Source organism: Marmota monax, unplaced genomic scaffold, assembly GCF_021218885.2.
Source record: "Marmota monax isolate L192 unplaced genomic scaffold, Marmota_monax_Labrador192_F-V1.1 WCK01_AAM20220418_F8-fsc00021, whole genome shotgun sequence".
Lineage (NCBI taxonomy): Eukaryota > Metazoa > Chordata > Mammalia > Rodentia > Sciuridae > Marmota > Marmota monax.
In genome coordinates, this window is record NW_026695228.1 from 19,640,098 (window position 1) to 19,664,296 (window position 24,199).

At 42.1% G+C, this 24,199-nt stretch overlaps 1 protein-coding gene across 13 annotated transcripts in view; it reads right to left on the reverse strand.

Annotated features, from left to right (window-relative positions):
• Window positions 1–24,199, reverse strand: part of Gatad2a (GATA zinc finger domain containing 2A) — a 110,486-nt gene that overhangs the window by 48,168 nt on the left and 38,119 nt on the right. For 8 of the 13 annotated variants that reach the window (XM_058576535.1, XM_058576533.1, XM_046436797.1 and 5 more), the window contains exon 2: window positions 17,154–17,249. The exons of the other annotated variants lie outside the window; for them this stretch is intronic. The gene's annotated coding sequence lies outside the window, so the exon portion shown is untranslated. The remainder of the gene's footprint in view (window positions 1–17,153; window positions 17,250–24,199) is intronic. 13 annotated transcript variants of the gene reach the window in all.

Sequence of the window (24,199 nt, forward strand, 5' to 3'; positions counted from 1 at the left end):
GGGGGTGTGGTGTCTGGGGTCATGGCTCAGTGGTAGCGCACTCGCTTCCCAAGGCCTGGGTTTCTCAGTATCACATAAAAATAAATAAAATAAAAGTTATTGTGTCCAACTACGATATTAAAAAAATTTTTTTAAAAAGATAAACAGGCCCCTCATAGAAGGAAATTATGTGCTACAAAACTCAATTACTGTGGCAGACAAAACTTTAACCCTTCCTTCCTCGAGTGGGTGCTAAGTGTCAAGGTCAAAGCCCTAAGGAAAGCATGGAAGCTGAGAGGGACTGGAGGGTTGCAGGCCTAGTGGGGATAGGGTGAGTAGCAAAGGAGAAGTCTTGTGGAGGATGGGGTGGAAAGTAACCCAAACACGTGAAGGTTGAGTATCTGGAGGACTGGGGGTCCCTATGGATACCCTGTGATGTGATGGAGCTACAGGGAATGGGTTTACCAGGTAATGAGGACTGGCCTTCATGAACCTCAAGGATGTTTTACCAGATGGGGTGGAGGGGCATCCAGCGGGCAGAGTCCATATTACCCTTCTGGATGCTGCTCTGTGCTGCCTATGACCTTCCCATTCCAGGCAGATTCTAGGCAGGCAGGGATCCTACACCCTGTGTTCTGTCCTGAGGAATGGACAGAGATCCCAGAACTAAGTCACTGGGCAGTCAAAGGTCAGTACTTAGTACATTTCACTTGAAGCTACAGCTCCACAACTCAGTCTCAGCCCTAGCCTGAGGACAACAGGGGAACTGCTGGGACCTAGCAAAGTGCAGGCTCCATCTGGTCAGCACCTTGGTCCTTCAATTCTGCCAACATTCTCATGAATACTGGGCCTGGTCATCACTTCACTCTCAGTCTGGTAGTATCCTGTCCACCTCACACTAGGGTTGCCTGGACTTCGGGACTGGATACGGGTTCTCTCTTTCGCTTGAGGTAGAGAAAGGCCAACAGAGCCACCACATAGATGACCACTTTATACAAAGAGAAATGGGAGAAACAAATCTTCCGGTCTTGTGGAAGGGGCTTAGTTGCTCTTTCAAAGGCTTTTCATAAGGTAGGCAGTGCCACTGTTAGCCTTCCACAAACAGAGCAAGGTTCTCAGGGCCTGAGCAGGGGGCCTTTGGCCACAACTATGCTGTGGGTTCCCAGGAAGCCACAGGCAGCAGAAGAGGGAAAGGGACAAGGAATACTCAGTATCTGTGACTTAAGAGCATCTGAATCTTTAAAAAAGACCTTCTCAAGAGACAATGGACACAGGAAGGCAACAGAAACACCTTCCCACCCCTCAAACTGTAGCACTCTGGGCTAGTTACAAATGAAGAAACCCTGCTCCAAACACACATATAGGCTGTGCACCTATACTCACACAAATTCATATATTCTCTCTCTCTCTCTCTCTCTCTCTCTCTCTCTCTCTCTCTCTCTCTCTCACACACACACACACACACATTTTTACCCCCTCCTCCCATTTCTGAAGTCTTACCCAAATAGCTCAGAAAAGATCTCTTTCTCCTATGTTTAACTCTAAGCAAAAGAAACGGAGTTCTTGTAATTTATTAGTGTCTGCACAGCTACTGCCCTAAGTGTCCCAAGAATAAGGTAGACTACAAAGGTTGGAAATAAGAAATAGGACCAGGTACAAGGGCCAGAATAACCAATTTGTGAAGTACACAAAGGAGCCCAGAGCCCTGCAGAATCTCTTTCCTGCTGCATTCCTGCCTACCTCCCTCCACCTCAACCCATTCTTCCTCAGCCTGGTGGTTTCTCATCAGTTGGAGCAACAAGACATTTTCGAATCACTAGCAATAAGACTTCACCTCACTACTAGCACTTCATGCTGAAAAAAACACAGTAATTTTAATATCCAGACAAGTCAAAGAAATAGCTACTGTGTGCTTCTATGGACAATGCATGAACTCAAAAGGAAACTTTTGCAGCATGAGGAGCTGGTCAGTTACTAACTGCCTAGGACATACTTCCTCCTAGTTCACAGCTCACTTGGTCTGACATGGACTGCTGCAAGGCTCCTTAACCCAGACAATTCCAACAAGTACTCATCCTGCTCCAGATGGTAACTTGGAGGGACTAGTGACACTTCTTCTGTGGAGGGCAGGAGGAGGAAGACCTTAGGGTCCTGACCTTTGAGGGAACAGAGTTATGAGATGAGAGTTACCTGGTTACAGGACTACACTGGAAAAGGAGTACACCATACTGATCCAAAGAAAAAGAAGAATCTAGAAATTACTCATTTGAGCTGGACCCTAAAGGCAGAAATGAAAAGATGGAAAAAGGGGGAAGTAAGTAGCAGAAAAGGTGACATGACAGATATATACAAGAGAATTAAAACCTGTCTCCTAAAAGGTAGATGAAGGCAAATAAAAGGAGATTCAGACTTTTAACAACTGTATTTTAAATGCAACAAGGTAGCTTAGAAGCAACAGAGAGGTGACTTGCATGTAACATTTCAGTATGAGAGGCTCACAATGAAAATGGGCCTCCTGAATCGTTTATAGCCCTGAAAGAGTCCAGGAATAGGGAGGGAAGAATCCTGACTGTCTTTCCACCTGTGAGAGTGAGAAGAGCTAAAACCTTTAATAAAGTCCTGAAAGACAGAGGAAAGGAATGCTGAGATCTGAACAGTAGCACAGAACATGCAAACCTTTTTTTTTTTGGGGGGGGGGGGGCATTACTGGGGATTGAACCTAGGGCCTGTTCATACCATGCAAGCATTTTACCACTGAGCTACATTCCCAGTCCAGAACACATTACAAAAAGACATGAATACATACAATTTAAATGAAGTGTCTCAGGCTGGAGGTGTAGCACAGTGGTAGAGTGCTTGGGCTAACATATACAAGGCCCTGGATTCCATCTTCAGTACCACAAAAATAAATAAATAAATGAAGAGTCTCCCTTCATGCCACCAAATACACAAATTTAAGCACTGATGCTGGAAATTTAAGCACTGATGCTGGGGGTGTGCTACCGCTGAGCCACAGCCACAACCACAGCCACAGCCTAAGGTTTACCCTTTGACAAGTCAAAAGAACTTCTGTTTCAAAAAAACACCAATTACAGACAAGAGCACTTGAAATAAGTGGGCTCCTTTGTGTACTTCACAAATTGGTTATTCTGGCCCTTGTACCTGGTCTTATTTCTTATTTCCAACAGGGATACAACAGTCCTGGCAAGAGTTTTCTATCCAACTTTTGCAGGATCAAAAACATTTAACAAGTGTGTTAAATGTAGGTGTTGAGAGAGAAGCTAGGTCCAGGAGCATCTCAATTGCTGACTCCTACCAGAGGCACTATGACAACCTAGGTGCATCCCCACTGCTAAATAATGGGTCCACCACTGGTTCTCCATCTGAAATGCTAATGATCTATCCAATATAAGCTCATTCCTGTCACCAAACAGTGGGAGGAATCTGAAGCAAAATCAGACAAAACATTCTATCCATCATCTTCAGTCCTTGGTGAACAACCCAGAGACATGGGTTATCAAGAATGAAAGGAGTGCTGGGCACAGTTACACATGCCTATAGTCCCAGATATTCCAGAGGCTAAGGCAGGAAGATTGCTTGAGCCCAGGAGTTCAAGACCAGCCTGGGCAATGCAGCAAGACGCTGCTCAAAACCAAAACAATAACAAAAAGGGACTGGGTTGAAGCTCAATGATGGATCACTGGCCCAGCATGTACAAAGCCCTGGATTCAATCCCCAGCACCACAACAAAATAGAATGAAAAGAAATGAAAGAAAGAAATGAAAGAAAGAAAGAAAGAAAGAAAGAAAGAAAGAAAGAAAGAAAGAAAGAAAGAAAGAAAGAAAGAAAGAGAAAGAAAGAAAGAAAGAAAGAAAGAAAGAAAGAAAGAAAGAAAGAAAGAAAGAAATGGTATATCCGGTGTTTATTTTTACAAATAAATAAGTTGACAACAACATTTTCTTAAAGTAGAAGATTTATATGTCATGCCTCCAAAAATGCATTTTTGGATATATTTAACAAAATTAACATGGAGAGCAAATTATTACAAACTGATATACTCAAGCTAAGTAACAGCCAACATTTAAAAAATAGAACTTTAGGATTAGGTATGGGAGCTCAGTGGTAGAGCTCCTGCTTATACACAAGGTCCTGGGTTCAATCCCCAGCACCAACCAACCAAAAAAAAAAAAAGGCTGGTGGTGGGGATAAGTTAAATTTTGATGGTCTTCAAATTCCTATCTGCAAACCACATCTAAACCTTCTACAGTGGAAGACAGCACTTGGTAGCATCTCATCCCAGCCCTGTGTCAGAACAAAGCAGGTTTTCGTTTGTTTTTTTTTAGTTGTAGATGGACACAATACCTTTATTTATTTTTATGTGGTGCTGAAGATGGAATCCAGTGCCTCATATGTGCTAGGCAAGCGCTCTACCACTGAGCCATAGCCACAGCCAGAACAAAGCAGTTTTTAGGACAACTCATCTCTAGAAAATACAAGCTTCTTGCCATAGTATAAGTGCCAGCCCGCTAAAAGTGCACCCAGCCACAGGGTATGTAAAAAGAGGCCCAGGAGAACCAGATTCCCAGGCCTCAACCTGGAAACAACTAGAGGATAAAACTAGAGAATCATTCCTTCCAAGGCAAGATGGTATAGGACTGTGCTTTAATCTCCCCTTAGACACAGCTGGATCGCCCGAAAATTTGAAACTGCCACAACATCAACAGCATGCTGGTCACTGAAGTTCTCACACAGAACCCAATCAGCTCTTTCTCTCTTCACATCAGCTGTGTCCTGGCCTCTAAGCATCCTTTCCCAGTAATGAGATGAAAGTCTGTCTCCATCTTTAAGTCACACAAGACAACAGGAAAAAGTGCACCTACAATGATTACAAGTTTATGAAGAGAAAGGCAAGTAGCAAGTAATTGTCTTTAAAAGTACTGACAGTTCCCAGGGCTCAAGACTTGGCTTCCATGTGTAATACCTTGGAAGTGTTCTGAACCCAATACTTCCTAACTGAAGCACTGCTGGAAGCAGCCCCACATAGGCGCCTGAGCTCAAGCTCAACCCTGTAGCCCCAGGGAGAGAAACAGATGCTGCTGACAAGCACACAACACAGAAACACAGGTGCCACCTATGAAGGGGAACCTAGGCAATATTAAACCAACACAGATGAACAGTAACCAGAGCCCCGTTTGAGGTGCCACAGTAAGGACTAACTGGCTGAGTTTCCCCTTCCTGTGGGAGGAGACCAGAACTACATCCTCTTTCATCTGCCTACTGGGCTGGGATCTCCTCAGCGTATGAAGAGTTAGGCCTGCCATTTCCATGCCATCTGTGATGTTCACATCACAAAATGGGAGGCCTTAACCCTTCAAGGGTTGTACTCCCTCAGGGCCCAGCTTAGCTGCAGTCAAGACCCTAGCTCCATAAAGCCCCAAAGATGAAAATGACAGGGAGGTTTTGCACAGAAAATTCCTGGAAGGGCAAAAAAAAAAACTTTCTCTACTCCCAGGAGGGAAACAATGGAAAATGAGGGACCCGCATATTCATCTCTTGTCATTTTCATCAGGGCACCCAACAATAGTGTAACTCCATGGGCGGCTGGAGGCCAGGCACACAGTCCCTTTATCAAGTTCCTTCCTGCAAGTATCCGTATTCTTTAGTATCTAAGCTCCAGGGGAGGATCAGAACCAGTAGAGAAGGTTACTTCTTCCTAAAAAGAAAGTGTCTGCACAGGGCCTACCACAAACAGTTCTTGTAGCACTTCCCCCACAATGTGAACAGCTGGAACAGAAATCCTACTGATATCTTCTTTCCTGTAAAAAGAAATCGTCCACCTGTAGTCGGGGTGAGAGGTTCTGTAGACACCTATACTGCAGCAACCTCTGGGCAAGTGCTGAGCTGAGCATGAGTTCTGCACAAAGGGAGGGTTTCAAATTAATATTCCTTTAGTAAAAGCATGCTACCTAATAAAATAGAAGCAAAGTACTTGTTCTGGTCATAAGGCCATGCAGCCTCTCTGACCATCTCCAGACACTCCACCCAAATTATTATTTTCTCAGCTGATAAGCTCACTCCCACCTCAGGGCCTTTGCACCTCTGATCTCTGCAGGAATAGTTCTTTCTTCACATTTCAGCTAATACTTTACACATGCCACTTGACATTCTACTTACTCATCTCTGTTTGTATCCTTCCACTCCCATTAAGAACAGGGGACATGAGGGGCATAGTGGTACTTGACTGTAATCCTAGCAGTTTGGGAAGCTGAAGCACGAGGTCAGCATGAGCAACTTAACAAGACCCTGAGCTACTCAGTGAGATCCTATCTGTAAATAAAATATAAAAATAAAACATAAAGGGGCTGGGATGGTAGATGAGCAGTAGAGCGCTTGCCTAGCATGTGCAAGGCCTTGGGTTCAATCCTCAGCTCCACATAAAAATAAATAAATTAAAGGTATTGTGTCCAACTATACCTAAAAAGATACTGAATAATAAAAATAAAACATAAAAAAGGGCTGGGGATGTGGTTCAGGGCCCCTGAGTTCAATCCCTGGTACCCCCCCCCAAAAAAAAAAACAGGGAACAAGCACAACTTCTTGTTCTTATTCAGTGCCACCAGGGTCATGAAAAACACAATGCTTGGCACAAAAGAAACATGGATACACATTTTTTAACAGATTGGAATAGATACTTTCAGAACTCCCAGCTGTTATCCCATTCCCCTTCCCTTGTTAAATCAGTCAAAATGTTTTCAGTTTAAAAGAAAAGATAATGATCAAAAAACTCAGCAGGGTGGAATGGCCCACCTAGGCAGCAATCAGGAGTTATAATTAGAGCCCAGGAGTTGGAGATTATCCTGGACAGCATAGGGAGACCTCACCAAAAAAAATAACAAAAAGCAGGTGTGGTGCCACATGCTGTAATCCCACCTACTTGGGATACTGAGGAGGAGAACTATAAACTTAATGCCAGCCTGGGTAATTTAGTAAGACCCTGTCTCAAAAATAGGACAGAGATGTAGCACAGTGGTAGATCACCCCTGGGTTCAACCCTTAGTATCACAAAAACAAAAAATCCCTTGTCTCACACCATATATGAAAATTAACTCACAATGGATCAAAGACCTAAGTCTATGGAATTCTGTGAAGGAAACATAAAAGGGTAAAATTTCATGATTTGGCACAATTTGGCAATGCATTCTTAGATATCATAACAAAAGCATAATATTAAAATAAAAAAAGATAATTTGGACTGCATTAAAACATTTTTGCGGCTGGGGATGTGGCTCAAGCGGTAGCGCGCTCGCCTGGCATGCGTGTGGCCCGGGTTCGATCCTCAACCACATACAAACAAAGATGTTGTGTCTGCTGAAAACTAAAAAATAAATATTAAAAAAAAATAAAAAGTAAATAAATAAATAAATAAAATTTAAAAAAAAAACGTTTTGTGCATTAAAAAACAATACTGATATAGTGGAGTTAGGGGGGGTGGAAAAACCATCAGTGAATCATGTACACGACAAGGATTTAGTGTCCAAAATACATAAAGAATTCTTAGAGGCTGGGGATGTAGTTCAGTGGTAGAGAACTTGACTATTATGTGTGAGGCCCTGAGTTCCATCCCTAGTACCAACCACATCCCCAAATTTTATAACAACAAAAAGACAAGCAACTCACTTAAAAAAACAACAGGCAAAGGGACCAGGTATGGTGGCAAACGCCTGTAATACCAGTGACTCGGGAGGCTGAGGCAGGAGGATCATGAATTCAAAGCCAGCCTCAGCAACTTAGTGAGGCCCCAAGAAACTCAGGGAGACCCTGTCTCTAATAAAATATAAACAAACAAACTAAATAAATAAAAAAGGGCCTGCAGGGGAAGTAGCTCAGCAGTTAAGCACCCCTGGGTTCAATCCCAGGTACAAAAATAAATGAATGAAAATGGGCAAATGATTTAGAGACATTTCTCTAAAGATATACAAATGCCCAGGAAGCCCATGAAAAGATAGTAAGTACCATTAGTCTCTTGGGAAATGCAAATGAAATCATGATGACATATCACAGCATACCATTAGATGGCTATAATCAAAAAAGTGAAAAATAACTAGTGAGGGTCTAGAGAAACTAGATCTTCACAGATTGCTAGAAGTAATGTAAAAAGGTCCAGTGACATGGAATACAAACTGACAGTTCCACAAAGAGTTAAACACATAATTACCACATGATTCAGCAATTCTATCCCTAAGTATATACCCGAAATAACTGAATACAAGCATTCAAACAAAACTTGTACATGAATATTAAAAGCAACATTATTCACAATAGCCAAAAAGTAGAAACAACCTAAATGTCCAACAATGGAAGAGTGGATACACAAAATGTGGTATGTCTATATTCAATGGAATATTACTCAGCCATAAAAAGGAATGACGTTTTCATACAATGTAGATGAACCTTGAAAAGTGAAAGAAGCCAGATAAAGGGCTCACATGATCCCATTTACATGAAATAACGAAAAGAGGCAAATCCATTTAAACAAAAAGATTAGTGGTAAGCCAGGGGCTTGAGGAGAGAAGAGTGGGAAGTGACTGTTAATAGGTACAGGGTTTCACTGTAGGATGATGAAAATGTTCTGGAATTAGAAGTGATAGTTACACAATATTGTGAATGTATTAAATGCATTTAATTGCACACTTCAAAATGGAGTTTTGGCAGGGACGTTTATTTCTGTTTTTGTTGTTTTTCCAGGACTAGGGACTGAACTCAAGGGGTGGTTGATCTGCATCCCTAGTCCTTTTTCTATTTTAAGACAGATGTCACTAAGATACCCAGGTTGGCACTTTTTTTAGCACCACAGATTGAAGCAAGAGGCGCTTAACCACTGGGTCACATCTCCAGCCCTTTTTTATATTTTATTTAGAGACAGGGTCTCGCTGAGTTAGGGCTTTGTTTAGTTGCTGAAGCTGGCTTTGAACTTACAATCCTTCTGCCTCAGCCTCCCGGGCCTCTGGGATTACAGGCATGCACCACAGTGACCGGCTTGGCCTTGAATTTTTCATCCTCCTGCCTTAACTCCCCTAAGTAACTGGGATTATAGACTTGTGTCATTGCACCTGGCTAAAAAATGGTGAATTTTTATTATGTGAATATTACCTGGGTGTTTTTTTTTTTTTTTTTTTTTAACAGATGAGAAAAGAACTAACAGGGAAAAGCTGTCTTATTCTATGACAGCACAGACTCCGATCCTCAGGGAAAGACACTTGTTTGGCACAAGATCCCAAACAGTCACAGAGCCTCCAATCATGTCATGAACTATGCATTTTCACAGGGATCTATGAGGCCACAGCAAGCCCACCAGACAGATGGGATTAAGAACCTTCTCACAGCAAAGACAAAGGAGTGTGACCACATGGGACAATTCACTAATAAGAACCAACGTGGGAAGAGGAAAAGGCCTCAGACTGCTGGGGTCACATGGACCACTACCAGCTGAACACCTTGGTTTTTGTTTTTTTTTAAAAAATATTTATTCTTAAGTTTTAGGTGGACACAATATATTTAAAAAAAAAAGAGAGAGAGAGAGAGAGAGAATTTTTTAATATTTATTTTTTAGTTTTCGGCGAACACAACATCTTTGTTTGTATGTGGTGCTGAGGATCGAATCCGGGCCACACGCATGCCAGGTGAGCGTGCTACCGATTGAGCCACACCCCCAGCCCCTGGACACAATATCTTTATTTTACATTTATGTGGTGCCTTGTGCATGCTAGGATGCACTCTATCACTGAGCCACATCCCCAGCCTACCAGGTGAACACCTTTTAAGTCAGGCCTTGTCACTGGTTACACAATGATTAAAAATAACATAATAAAATATTCTATGGCTTTATATTAACATACTGCTGAGGATATGCCACAGGCCTCAACTCACAAGGTGTTTTGCTAATTCACTTGTCCAAACATTGGCTTCCCTTTCTACCAAGGACCAGGATAGACTGGACCCCAGGCACACCCCTGGGGATTCCAAAAACAGTACTTCCACCTGAGAGTGGTCCATGCCTCAGGATTCTGTGGAAGAACAGGACAGTGGGGGTGACAGTTGACACAGCACAAAATCTAAGATTCTTGGGGCTGAGGACCCTCCCACATTGTCAGTTGAATCCCCAAATCACTACTGCTAAGCTCTGTTTCATGAAACAAAGTATGCATGTTTAAAATTTTCTGTAATAAAAGGTTTAAAGGTGGGTTTGATCTAAGCCTTCCCTCAGTTTAACCCAAGTTTGACTCCAGTTTCTTGACAGATCATCCAGAGCAGGGAAACTGGTATAGAGTAGGTGGTCAACTGGTATTAATTGATAATACCAGTTGACCACTTACTTTATCCACTCCTGATTGGATACAACTGCTGTGGATGCAGGATACCAATAGGGAGAAAATACTGTTGTTTGAGGGAGAACTAAGGATGGAACCTAGGGCCTCACACATGCTAGACAATTACTCTACCACTTAGTCACACCACCAGTCCTTGACACTGGTGTTTAATAAAAATAATAACAACAACAACTTACATAATGGAGTCAAAATATTAAGTGAAGAAGCACAAGAGGTGATAAGACATGTTCTAGGTACCCAGCAGGGAAGGAAGCTCACCTTCTAGAAGCTGCCATCAGCATCACAGCTAGTCAGATCAAAAACTGCCCAACTTACCACAGTTGTAAATCCAGCTACTTGGGAAGCTGAGGCCAAGTTCAAGACCAGCCTGAGCAACTTAGCAAGGTCCTATCTCAAAATAACTTTTAAAAGAGCTGGGGATGTATGTAGCTCAGTGATAAAGCACCCTGGGTTTAGTCTCAGTATCAAAACAAAAAAACAAAAAATAGAGCCCAGTTCACTTCTCAGTTTCCTCACCTGCAGGAATAGCACCCACTTCATGGCTAAAACTTTCCAGGAAACCATGAAGGGTAACTTCATGTGCAGTTATTATATAAAGAAAGCAAGCTGTAAAGAGAAGCTGTCTGGTGGGCCAACAGGCATCAGGCCACAGCCTCTCACTAGCATCTCTATTAAAGGTTAAAATTCTGACAAGTTTACACTCCAACTTTTGTACACTGCCAGTTTCCCTGCTCTGGATGATCTATGTGTCAAGAAGCTAGGGTTAAACTCAACTTTTAAACCTTTTATTACAGAAGATTTCAAACATATCCATAGAAGTAGTGAGAAAAATTGCCAGCCATGTCCACCACTCAGGTCCCATGGCCATCAGGGGACAAATCTTGTGGGTTCTATATATTCTGCTCTTTTCTCCTACTCCTCCATTAGCTTTCTTGAAGCAAATCCTTCACAATATACATTTTAAGGGTTTAGTGTTGGTGTCTACATGGCAAATGTGATCACAATGATACCTTCAACAATTTAAGAGCCATCCCTTAATCTTTGTTGGAGTCACACTTGGTTGAAATCTTTTTTTTTTTTTTTAAGTCGTAGATGGACACAATACCTTTATTTTATTTATTTATTTTTATGTGGTGCTGAGGATTGAACCCAGTGCTTCATGCATGCTACGCAAGTGCTCTACTACTGAGCCAAAGCCCCAACCCCCCTTGATTGAAATCTTTATAGCATATTCCACACTGGAGGCACACACACATCACACCCCCTAGGGCCACCACTTGCTTGCAATCATGTTCAAGAAATTAGGTCATTTGTCCTGTTTCCCACAGTTGGGTTTTGTGGGTGGTGTAACTTTGCCACACTCCTGATTTCCTGTAGTCTGGTAAGGTACAACCAACACACATCTCTCTAGAAGTACATGATGCCCTCTGTGGAATTTAGTGGTCACTAAAGTTTGTCGTCTCCCTTCACATCGCATTTTAACAGGTGTCTTCAAAATTAGAAATTTGTAAAAAAATATTTATTCTTAAGTTTTAGGTGAACACAATATCTTTATTTTACATTTATATGGTTCTGAGGATCGAACCCAGTGCCTCTTGCATGCTAGGTAGGCACTCTACCACTGAGGCACAAACCCAGCTCCTAAAATTAGAAATTTATAGTTCCACTGTTTCAGATAATTTAACAAGAATATGTCAATAGTAATGCTGTTCATTAGTTACATGTGGTTATTTAAAGTAAAATTAAGACCTTATTTTCTCAATCACACTAATCCAGGTATTACAAATGGACCACATGTATACAGAACATCCTCCATATTCCAGAAAGTTTTATGGGACAGTGTTGCTCAACTTTGCCCTCATCTACTATATCTTGGTCTTCCATAGTTCAGTTCATAGAAAGGAGGCAGGATAAATGCTTCCTTCTAACAATTTTCTAAACAAGCTGGTTTTCTAACAACTTCTAAAGAGGACTGATGAGTTTCTTCCTTTGAGCACCAACATGAGCCTGTGGCTCTTTAAATTTTTATTTATAAAATTAATTAATTAGTTAATTAATTCATTAGAAACAGGGCCTCACCATGTTGCTTGGGATGGGATACAATAATCCTCCTGCCTCAGTCTCACAAATAGTAGGACTACTAAACTCAAGCTTACCTGTGGACTTCTTTTTCCCCCCATTTCAGCTAGGGATCAAATTCAGGGCCTTGAAAAGGCTAGACCAAGTGCTGGTCCACCACTGAGTCACATTCCTAGCCCTCACCCATGATTGATTAATTGATTTATGTATACCTGGGATGGAACCCAGGGCTACTCTACTACTGAGCTACATCCCAGCCCTTTTTCTGAGAAAGGATCTCATTAAATTTCCCAGATTCCTCCTTCCTCAGCTCTCAAGTTAAAGGATTTTAGGCATGCACCACTGTGCATGGGTTAGAATTCAATCTAATTCTGTTTTACCTAAATACTGTTATTTTGTATTTATGTTTTCTTTTATGTTGAATTTTTTTATTCTTATGTGTGAGCATTACTGCTAGGTTTTGGGATACAAATATGAAATCCCAGATACTAGGAGGTTGAGTCAGGGCAGTTTGGCAAGACCCTGTCTCAAAACAGAATTACCAAGTCGGGGAACAGGTGGCAGCAGGGGTTATAGCTTCATAGAACACTTGCTCTAGTTCACAGGGCCCTAGATTTGATCCTCCAGTACACCAAAGGGAAAAAAAAAAAAAAGTTTTCTCCTATAACATACAACAGAAATAATGTTTGTATTGTGACCCTGAAACTAAAACCATAATTCTGAAAAAGAGTTTTAAAAAATTTCTGTTTGGGGCTGGGGGTAGAACTCAGTAATAGAGCGCCCTTGCCTAGCATGTGTGAGGTGGGGTTCTATCCCTACACACAAAAATAATAATACCTATTTGTCTTTAAGATATACTTCACTAAAACATTTAATGTTGTGTGAAATAAATCCTCTCTGAGAAATCAGTTAATAGCTTGAGTCATAGTTAATATATACCTAGATTCAATTATTTAATTTTGTCCATGATTTTTAGGGATTGTCTGTTGCTGCCACCACTGCTGCCACTACCACTTGATGAGCTTTAGTTTTATAATTAAACAAAATATACACACATAGGGCCACAAAGACATATAAAAGTCTCTCAGAATCCTAGTGATCTCTCCACTGCTCCTCCTGGAAGTGATCATGTGATTCATTTCTAGTTTATACTTCCTTTGGCGGGGGTATATATATATATATATATATATATATATATATATATATATATATATGCAAATACACAAATGACAGTACACCCCCAACTTTTTATTAGGTTAAGTAGTAGCACACTGCATCACTTCTTCCTTCACCTTACTTTTTTTCCCCACTTGTCATTTCACCTAGAAATCCTGTCACCACAACATATAAAGATGTCCCTCTACCTCCCTTCACTCAGGGTCTCAATTACACCCACTGATGGATTTACTCCATCAGTTACCCAGCCTGAAGGAAAGTACATCTCTGCCATCCTGTTCTGCTAGTTGCAAGTGTAGTTAATAAATAAACCTGTCACAATTACTTCTTATTTTAGACAGTGTATCTTGGGGAAACATTTCTAGAAGTGGAATTGCTGGAGCAAGGGGTAAACACATGTGTGGTTTGGGTTCTTGTTGTTTGTTTTTGTTTTGTTTTTGTGGTGCTGGGGATTGAAACCATGGCCTTGTGCATGCAAAGCAAGCACTCTACAAACTGAGCTATATCCGCAGCCCCCGGTATGTGGTTTTGCTAGATACTACATATCCCCTCTGAGGAGTTGGGAATCCCCAAAGCAACTGCAGCAGTGCCTGACTCCCTCCACTAGGACAGTGTGGTCACCTTTGGATGTTTTCCCAGGTGACTTTCCCGCACACATTGTTCTTATTATCTGAACGACTGAGTACTGTTCATACTTTGGTCAAGGGTCATTTGCATTATTTTTTCTGTTGAAGCATCTGCTTTTCAAGTCACACCTATACTTGAACCTAACACCCAACACAAGGTCCACCTTTTAGCACATGAGCAGTGTGTCCCTAACCAAATGAACAAAGCTCCTAACAAGTGAAATTCAGGGGCAAACATCACATCCACAACCCTGAAAAGACAGTCTGTGTGCAATGAAATAAACATGAACATGTGTAGGGTATTGTGTGTGGACTATCTGTATGCTTCAGGAATGGAAGGGAGCTGCTGGACATACCACAATTATCCTTTCCCCTTCTGTGACCTGCAAGGCAGGAATAAATAAGGGCCTGGCTGACCACAGACCACAGCTTCAACTAAAAGTGGATATAGGCTAGAGAGACATGCCCAAACTTATATTCTATGGAGAAAACCTAAAATCAATTTGTATGCTAAGCTGCCTTAAATACCACAACAAAAAATGCACAAATTTACAAATCTTTAAAAAAAAAAAAATACTACCCAATGGTGGCTTTTGCCTGTTTTAACACTAAGCATCATAAGCCATGACTATTCACAAACTCTGTCCTTTCTTATTAAGTTCCTCCGTGCACTTGGCAGGGAAGAGGATGGGCCTAAAGGAAAACCTGAGATGGCCTCTAGAAGTTTCTTTCTGAGCTCCCAAACTGATTACTTATAATGTTCTGTGTTGTGTCTTCCCAGCTCTAAAATGAAGAGGGAGGTTGCCACTATGCATTCAACCAGTACTTGAGGCTCAGAACATGTGCTTATGAGTTAATAAAGGGCCAAGATCAGGCAGGGGTGCCCGTGCTTGGAGAACTTTAAGTGAGCCCCACTGCCCTCAGACAATACCTTGGGATGTTTAAAAAGGAGCAAGCTGCAGGTGCTTTTCCCTGAACAAAGGAGATAAACTTTATAACACAAACACTCTGAGAGGTACATGGTTTCAAGACTCTGAATCTCTGGTCCTTCTCTTCATTCTATATAATATTAATGTCTAACACACCCAAACAGTAGTGACAGCACAGCAGGATCCTCAACTATCTCCAAGTAACCAGCATAGACTTCAAATCTGTCCTTGTCTCCAAAGAATCCCTAAGCAGGGTTGGGGAGACCTGAAACTGTGTATCTGCCATGGACAACAATCTGGCAGTTGCAGAAAAAATTTAACATGGAGCTAACATATGACCTAGCAATTCCACTCTTAGGAGTAGACCAACAAGAATGGAATACAGGCATTCAAACAAAAATGTGCATGATTGGTAAATGCAGTACTATTCACAACAGCCAAACAGTAGCAACAACCCAAATGTTCATCCATGAATGAATGGGAAACAAGACATAAAAATGAAGTGTTAATAGATGCTACAATGTGGATGAACCTGTAAACAGATGTGGAAACAGATATAAAAGGCCATATTATGCATGATTTCATTAATATGAAATGTCCAGAACAGGCAAACTTATAGAGATAGAAAGCAGATTAGTGGTTACCAAGAACTAGGGAAGGAGGTATGGGGCATGACCTCTGATAGGTATGGAGTTTCTTTGGCGGGAGATGACTAGTGTGGTGACAGTTGAACTACTCCTCAGTGTATACACAGACTCATATAAAAAGCACTGAGATTATATACTTTAAATGAGTGAATGATATACTTTAAGTGATATAGCATGCATGACACCCTGAGTTCAACCCCAAGCATTGTTTAAAAAAAAAACAACACCAGGAGAATTTGGTTTTGTCAGAAGAGCATCTTAGAATTGATTTCCTAATACCAGATCGCTTGACCATATCTTCTTGCCATAGGCAGATAAGAGCTGAAACCTCACAAAACTGACCTCAACACTTGTCATATACCACACTCAGCACAGCAGGCAAGTCAGAGAAACCAGCTCTCAACATTGAGCAGCCAATAAGACACCACCAGAGTGGGGATAAGCCCCTGGGCAAGTTACCTGCCAACTCTGGACTGGGTGCACTGCAATCTGTAAAAGGAAGCAGCTGACCCAGGAGGTGATCAAGTTGCCCACAATATTCTAAAACATCTCGGTTCTATATTCTTTTTTTTTTTTTTTAAAGATAGAAAGGAGAGAGAGAGAATTTTTTAATATTTATTTTTCAGTTTTCGGTGGATACAACATCTTTATTTTATTTTTATGTGGTGCTGAGGATCGAACCCAGCACCCCGCGCATGCCAGGCGAGCGCATTACCGCTTGAGCCACATCCCCAGCTCAGTTCTATATTATTTTTCAGGTAGGTGACCCTGAGCCAAAATGTTACTGCCAAGTCCTGATGGTAACAGAGAAAACCCCATGCAGGTGTCAGGATATGACCTGCTGGATTTGGACTCCACTTTAAGAGTCCTTGAAGGGAAGGCCAGATCAGCTTTCCCACAAGGCACAGAGTAGGGTGAGGGGAACAGATCCAAGCACCAGTGCAAGGCTCCACACTGCACAGTGATTAAGGAAAAATTCTTAAACGTTTAGAGCAGCATTGGGAAACTGCAGGAATGGCCAGAGGGCAAAGGCCATCTGGCTGGAATTATCCTCTACCTCTGATCCTCACAGAGAGCGGGACCATCCTATTTAGGACCAGGCTTCAAAAACAGTGACCAATGGGAATGTTATCTTTACCCACAAACTCAAGGGTAAGATGGAGACAGCAAAGAGTGCAATCCCACAGCAACATGCCTTCCTGTCTTCTCTAGAAGGTGGCTGTCAGTTTCTGAGGCAGTGCTTACTTAAAAGTGCCCAAGGAGCTCACTGAGGCCCATTGAACAAGTCAGAGCTTTTCATTCCACACATACCAGACCCCAAGCACTCACCTGGCCTCAGGGTATAGGACGAGAAGCACTGGTCCTACCAGTTGGCCATGGCCACAGCTATGTCAAAAGACAACTTGCATCAATGTGCTGACCAACCTAAACCAAAGGACAAAAAAAGAAATGCTGAGTTCCCAAGGAAGGATTCTGGAATATACTGGCAATTTAAAATGTCTCCAGGACAAAATGTGCAGCTCAATGATAGAGCACTTACCTATCTAACATGCACAAGGCCCTGGGTTCCATCCCCAGCACCATAAAAAAAAAAAGTATCTCCAACCACTGGAAAAGCCTTCCATAACAGGGGCAAGCTGAAGAAATAAACTTCTATCTATTCCAAGGTATGAACCAATATGAGGACAGCCAATAAACACCAATCATTCCAGGCATTGTTTTCACCACTATAAACGGAGATGTGAAGGTGGTAAAGAGTCATGTGAAATTAAATTATTTCTACCTTTCACATACTGAATGCTCAGATAAATGGTTTGAATTTTTGTTACAACAGTAGTGACATTAATAACAGAAATAATAATTGCTGTTAACCCAGCATTTAATGGATGCTTAACAGTGTGTTCCTGATACTATGCTTGAACACCATATAGATCTAAATCCCCAAGACAACATTAGGGGTAGGTTACAGGATCATGCCCATTTTATAGATAATGGATCTGATGTATATGGATTTACCAGGATCACAGAGCACACAGGTAGTAGAGCTAAGAGCTCACTCAAGAATCCTATCCAAAAGTAGCCTCTTAGGCACTGGCCCAAGAAAGTCACTCACCATTCCAGGCAGTGTTGGGTTTGTCCTCAAGAAAGATGGGAGAACAATGTGATTGGGTAGGGACAGACTTCACCTCCCCAGATAGAAGCAGCTTTACCTCTAACCTCAGGGGTTATATCTACAGGGTTTACAACTGCCCAGGGAGGAAGGGGCTGCCTATTGTACAGACAGGAAAACTAAGGCTCAGGAACATTTAAAAGGGTAGATGTCTGGTTCAGTGGCAGAGCATTTGCCTAGCTTGTGCAAGGTTGTGGATTCCATCCCCAGCATCAGAAGAAAAATGTTCAGGAATTCTCTCAAGGTCACAGAGACAGGATAGCCCCAGGGCATCCACTCCTGGTTTGTGGAGTCAGACATCCAGGGCTGTGGGCCAGAGGCTGAACCTAGTGAACTGGCCAAATCCCAGACTCCCAACAGTTAGTCCTGTTCCTTGTAGCTTGACAGATAGTGTCAACATCACCTCTGTTGTCATTCTTTGCACCCATATGACTACCAGGAGCTTTCTCTGATACGAAACCTTTATTTTTAAACTGGGTTCACAGGAATTCACAGCTCATGGGCAGCAAGAAACACTCCTACAGAAAAACCTGCAAAATAAGGATGAGAGCAAATGCCAGTGAACTCTGTGGAAAGAGGAACAAAAGAACACAAGGCACCCTCCTAAAAGAGGTCCAGGGTTGACCATAGACACCAGGAGGCTAGCTTCACAAGAGAGGTACTTTCTGCCATTCTTTTTGGCTCCATTCAGTCTGGGAAACCCAAAGGTTTCTTCTACACTTAAAATGAAGCCTCTTTACTGCAGAAGTGGAAAATCTCCAAAGCCAGAACCCATACTTGCCAAGCACCTGCTTCATTACAGGACTACTAAGGTTAAAACATACTATTCCCACCATCTTAGAATGCTTTGACTTTTTTCCCCAACTTTACAAGAAGCAACTTTTTCCCCCAACTTTATAGAAACACTACCAATGCAGTAGAAAAACATAATTCTAATCTTGAATTTAGACCTTTCCTGGGGTGGTGATGTGCAGTTTAAGCCTGTCTCAAAATGGTAGGTAGCAGCACACACTGCAACTCCCTATGGGTCCTTTAACAAACAGAGGAAACAACTGATACTACAGTGTGGCATATTATCAAGGTAGGATGTTTGTTCAGTAGGTTAAATAGATTCAATGCATTTTTTATTTTATTTTTATGTCACTGTGGATTGAAACCAGGGGCACTTACCACTGAGCCACATCCATCCCCTACCTTTTTATTTTGAGACAGGGTCTCACTAAGTTGATGAGACTGCCTTGAAATTGTGATCCTCCTGCCTCATCCTCCTGAGTCACTGGGATTACAGGCATGCACCAACACACCTGGCTGCATTTTTTATTTTTATAATATTTCCAACTTATGATGGATTTTGTCCCATTGTAAGTCCATGTCATGACATACAATGCCCTCATATGTATAACAATGTCAACTTTGTTTCTACATACTAGTAACAACCAGAACTCAAGGTCTTAAAAAAATTAATTTACATTAGCATAAATGTGAAATACATAAGGATAAAGAAATTATAATGAAAACTTAAATGGAGAGAAATGCTAGAATATATTGATTTCTCTCCCAAATTTATCTATAAATTCAACATAATCCCAATAAAAAAAATTCAGCAGACTTTTTTGTAGAAATGATAGGAATTTCATTGAAATTCTAAATTTTATGTAAAGGCTGAGGGTGTAGCTTAGTGGTAAAGCATGTGCTTTAGCATGTGCAAGGCCTTGGGTTCAATCCCAAGCATGTACAAAAAGCAAGTATATAAGAATGTAAAGGACCTAGAATAATGAGAACATTGAAAAATGGACAAATTTGATATACCCTACCTGATTTCAAGACCTACCATAAAGCTTCAATAACTAAGACAGTGTGATATGTACACAGAAACAAGATCAACAAACAACAGATCCACTCATGTGGGAATAACTCATTTTCAACAAAGATCCAAGTACCGGGCTCTGTGCAACCACAAAACACACAAAAATCACAACATAACAGTACACCAGGGGATATAGTGTAATATGCAAGTTTTAAGGTACCTCACTCAGTCTTTCAAACTTCACTACAGCTTTCCCCAGTTTGTGACAAATCCATTCTTCCAGTTAACCAGACTGAAATCTAGAATTGCCCTCTTGAAATTCCCCCAATATTCATCCCATAGGCAATCCTGTTGGTACTCCCATCAAATACATCTGGAATTCCAACCACTTCCCACACTACCAATGATCATGTATCCCCTCCCTGCGAGCACAAGCACTTCCGAGCACAAGCACTTCCAAACTCGACTAGCTTATTCAAGTCCTTAGCTCAAAGTTCATTCAGGAGGGCTGGGGATGGTAGCTCAAGCAGTAGCGCACTCGCCTGGCATACGTGCGGCCCGGGTTCGATCCTCAGCACCACATACAAAGATGCTGTGTCCGCCAAATACTAAAAAATAAATATTAAAATTCTCTCTCTTTAAAAAAAAAAAAAAAAGTTCATTCAGTACAGCTGGGCCCGATGGCGCACACCTGTAATCCCAGCAGCTTGAGAAGCTGAGGCAAGAGGATCATAAGTTCAAGGCCAGCTTCAGCAAAAGTAAGGTGCTAAACAACTCAGTGAGACCCTGTCTCTAAATATAAAATACAAAAGATGTGACTCAAGCCGTAGCACGCTCGCCTGGCATGCGCGGGGCCTTGGGTTCGATCCTCAACACCACATTAAAAAAAATAAAGATATTGTGTCCACCTAAAAACTAAAAAATAAATATTAAAAATAAAATAAAATACAAAATAGGGCTGGAGATGTGGTTCAGTGGTGGAGTGCCCTCCAGTTCAATTCCCAGTACAACCCCCACCCCCCAAAATAAAAGTTCATTCACCATGAAACTCTGTCCCCTCCTGACCCCGAAGGCCCACTGGGTACCTATCAACCCACCCCATCCTTGACTTCTTCCAGCCCTACTAGCCTCCTGACCATGCCCCATATCTCCCACACCAGGCACCTTTCCACTGGGCTTTTTGTTTTTATGTTTTAAACAAAATCCCAGCAACTGTCATTTTAAAATCAACTCTTCCAAGGGTGCTGTGGTGTACACCTGTAGTCCCAACTACGGGGGGGGGGGGGGCTGGAAAACAGTAGGAATACTTGAACCCAGGAGCTCAAGGTCAGTCTGGACAACAAAGTAACCACATCTTAAAAAAAAAAAAAAAAAAAAATTATTCCTTAATCTGCATTCCAAATAGTAAAGGACCTTTAAAAATATAACTATACAGTATATATCCAGCGCTTCCATTTTTTCAGAAGAGATTGTATATGTATCTGTCCTGGAGTTAGTTGCAAGTCTGCACTAAGTAGCTCTCTGGTTCAACCATCCTACCTTCAGGTGGCTGACACTCGTGTCCCCTCAGTTGCTGTCTTTGCTCCAGTGTCTTGTGGAGGGCCAACCTGCTAACTATACTCCTACGCTGATCCTTCTCTTTCCACACTCTATACAACACAGCTACTGTGTCTGTGGACTTTCTCACACAATAGTGTAAATGCCACAAAGAGCAGGGTTGTCTGATGCCTGATTTTATTTCAAGCACCCAGAACTGTGACACACAACTGTGCTCAATAAATATTTAAATAAATCACAGGGGAAGGTGTAAAACTAAAACAGAAGGACCCAATCTGAGAAGCACATGACAGCAGCCCCTTCCATATTAGTGCAAAATTCACAAAAGCACCAAGACTAAGATCACTTAGCATTCTTAGAATGAGATGCGTTTCTTGAAAATGAACTATAATCGCTTTTCACTGATCTATCATTTGCACTGTTTTGCCATCTACCTCACACTGGCTGAGTTCAGAGAGCTTTTACTGTTTTTATTTCCAACCCATACATTTAAAACAGTATCAAGTAACCCTTAAGTACACAATTACCAACTCTTAAGAGACTCTTCTGCTCCCCTGATAAATCATTATGGTTTGGCTTTGACCCTGCACCTGGGTACGTCACTTACTGACACATGTACACTCAAGCACTCTCACATCCCTAACCCACAACCCACTCCAACACAACTTCTCAATCTAAGGGAAGATCACACTTGATGAGAAGGTAGCCATGGTGATTTACATGAAATCAAGTCACTGTGCTTTGGGTAACAGAAGTTCTTTGTTGCCATTTTATCCCCTCCAGTCCAAGCAAGCAAAGGACAGCTTCCCTTTTAGGAGGCACTGGCCAGACTTGAGCTATTCCCTGGGGAGCTCCAGTAACAGAGATATGCCCATGGCCACTGCAGGATGGTTTGTCTGGGGCCATAGGCACTTGGTGGGGAAGCGTGGGCTCTATGAGGTACACCTAGAGAGCCCATTGTCCTTGCACCAGGCCAGGCTATACAGAAGCTGCAGCATACCTCCTTTCTCTTCCCAGTACCTGAACTCACCAATGCTTTTACTATCTCTAAAATTTTTCAACCAGGCCTATACCCAAATATTTACCACCCTGACTTCCATCCAATCCTGGGTACATGACATTAGGCCCAACGAAGTCCAAGATGAAACCCAACCATAATGTTTACCTTCCCCTGCTCCTCTTCCAGACCACAAAATTCACTTGTTCTGCACAAACAACAGTCACCTGAGCGTGAAACCTCTCTGCTCATGGTCCTATCAATTGTACTGCCAAATTCTCAAGGAGAAGAACTACCTGGTTCTACCAGAAAGTGAGAAACTGAAGCAAGGAAACAGTAGAGCATCTCAAGGAAGCTCAGAGGTCATGCTGCTCCAGTAAGTGCCCGCCTGCCAGCCAGTTGGAGAAGGATTAGCTTGGACCACAAGATTTTTTTTTTTTTAATAAGTCTTCTGCTGCTGGGGATGGAACCCAGGACCTTCTTCAAGTTAAACACATGCCCTACCACTGTGCCACACCCCCAGCCCAGATTCAGTTTTCTAACATGGGGACCAGCACACTATTGGTTGCCACCTATTTAGATAAATTAAGTTTTCCTGGGACAGAGACATGCCCAGTACACTCTAATCTACAGCTGCTATTGCTGCACAATGACAGAGTCAAGAATTGGTGACAGAGACACTAAGGCCTGAAAATCAAAAACAGTATCTCCATCTTGAATGATCGGGAGAAAACCTCACCCCTGACAAGCTGGGCTGAACATCTGTTAAAGGGCTTCTGAGGGCCTAGCATGTGTGAGGCACTGGGTGTGATCCTTAGCGCCATATAAAAAATAAAATAAATGAAGGTACTTTATCAATCTACAATTAATAAAATTTAAAAAAATGGGGGCTGTGGCTCAGCAGTAGTGCATTTGCTTGGCATGTATGAGGCACTGGGTTTGATTCTCAGCACCACATATAAATAAAGAACTATCAACAACTAAAATAAATAAATAAGTGGATTAAAAATTTTAAAAAGGGGGCTGGGGTTGTGGCTCAGCGGTAGAGCACTCGCCTCGCAAGTATGAGAACCTGGGTTCGATCCTCAGCACCACATAAAAATAAATAAGTGAAATAAAGGTATTGTTTACAACTACAACTAAAAAATAATTTAAAAAGGACTGCTCAGTAAGGAGACAAAAGTGACCCTGGTCACAGAACATCACTGACAAGATTAGTCAGGACAAGCCAGGCATGATGGCACAGGCCTATAATCCCAGCAACTTGGGAGGCTGAGGCAGGAGGATCACAAGTTTGAGACCATCTTCAGAAACTTGCAAGGATCTGTCTCAAAATGAAAATTTTTACAAGGACTAGACATGTAGATCAGTGGTAGAGCACCTCTCAGTTCAATCTCCAGTATCCCCTCCCCCCCCAAAAAAAGGGCAGAAGCACATCTCAGTGCTCAGGCTCTGGGTTGGTCCCAGAGGACATAAACAGTATCTGTTCTCTCCAAGGCACAGAGCCTCATTAACCCTGTGTCCCACAGAGCAGCGGAGAATTGACTCCACAGACTACAAATGCGAAGAACCAATCTCAAGAGAGCCAAGGAGCTGACAGACAGCCACGCAAGCCCATCCTTGACAACCAGAGCTGGCACTGGGGGGCCACAGACTGCCAGTCTCTACTCCCAGATGCCCATTGGGACCACAGTCAATATGTGCCTTGAGGCCCCTGGTTGGCCTATTCTCCCTCAGCTATAGGTAACCAAAGCCTTGATAACAGTTGGATTGTCTACTCCTCACAGAGCCAACACACCCCTTCTTAATTCCCTTAAAACCCCAATGCTCACAGCACCTCACAG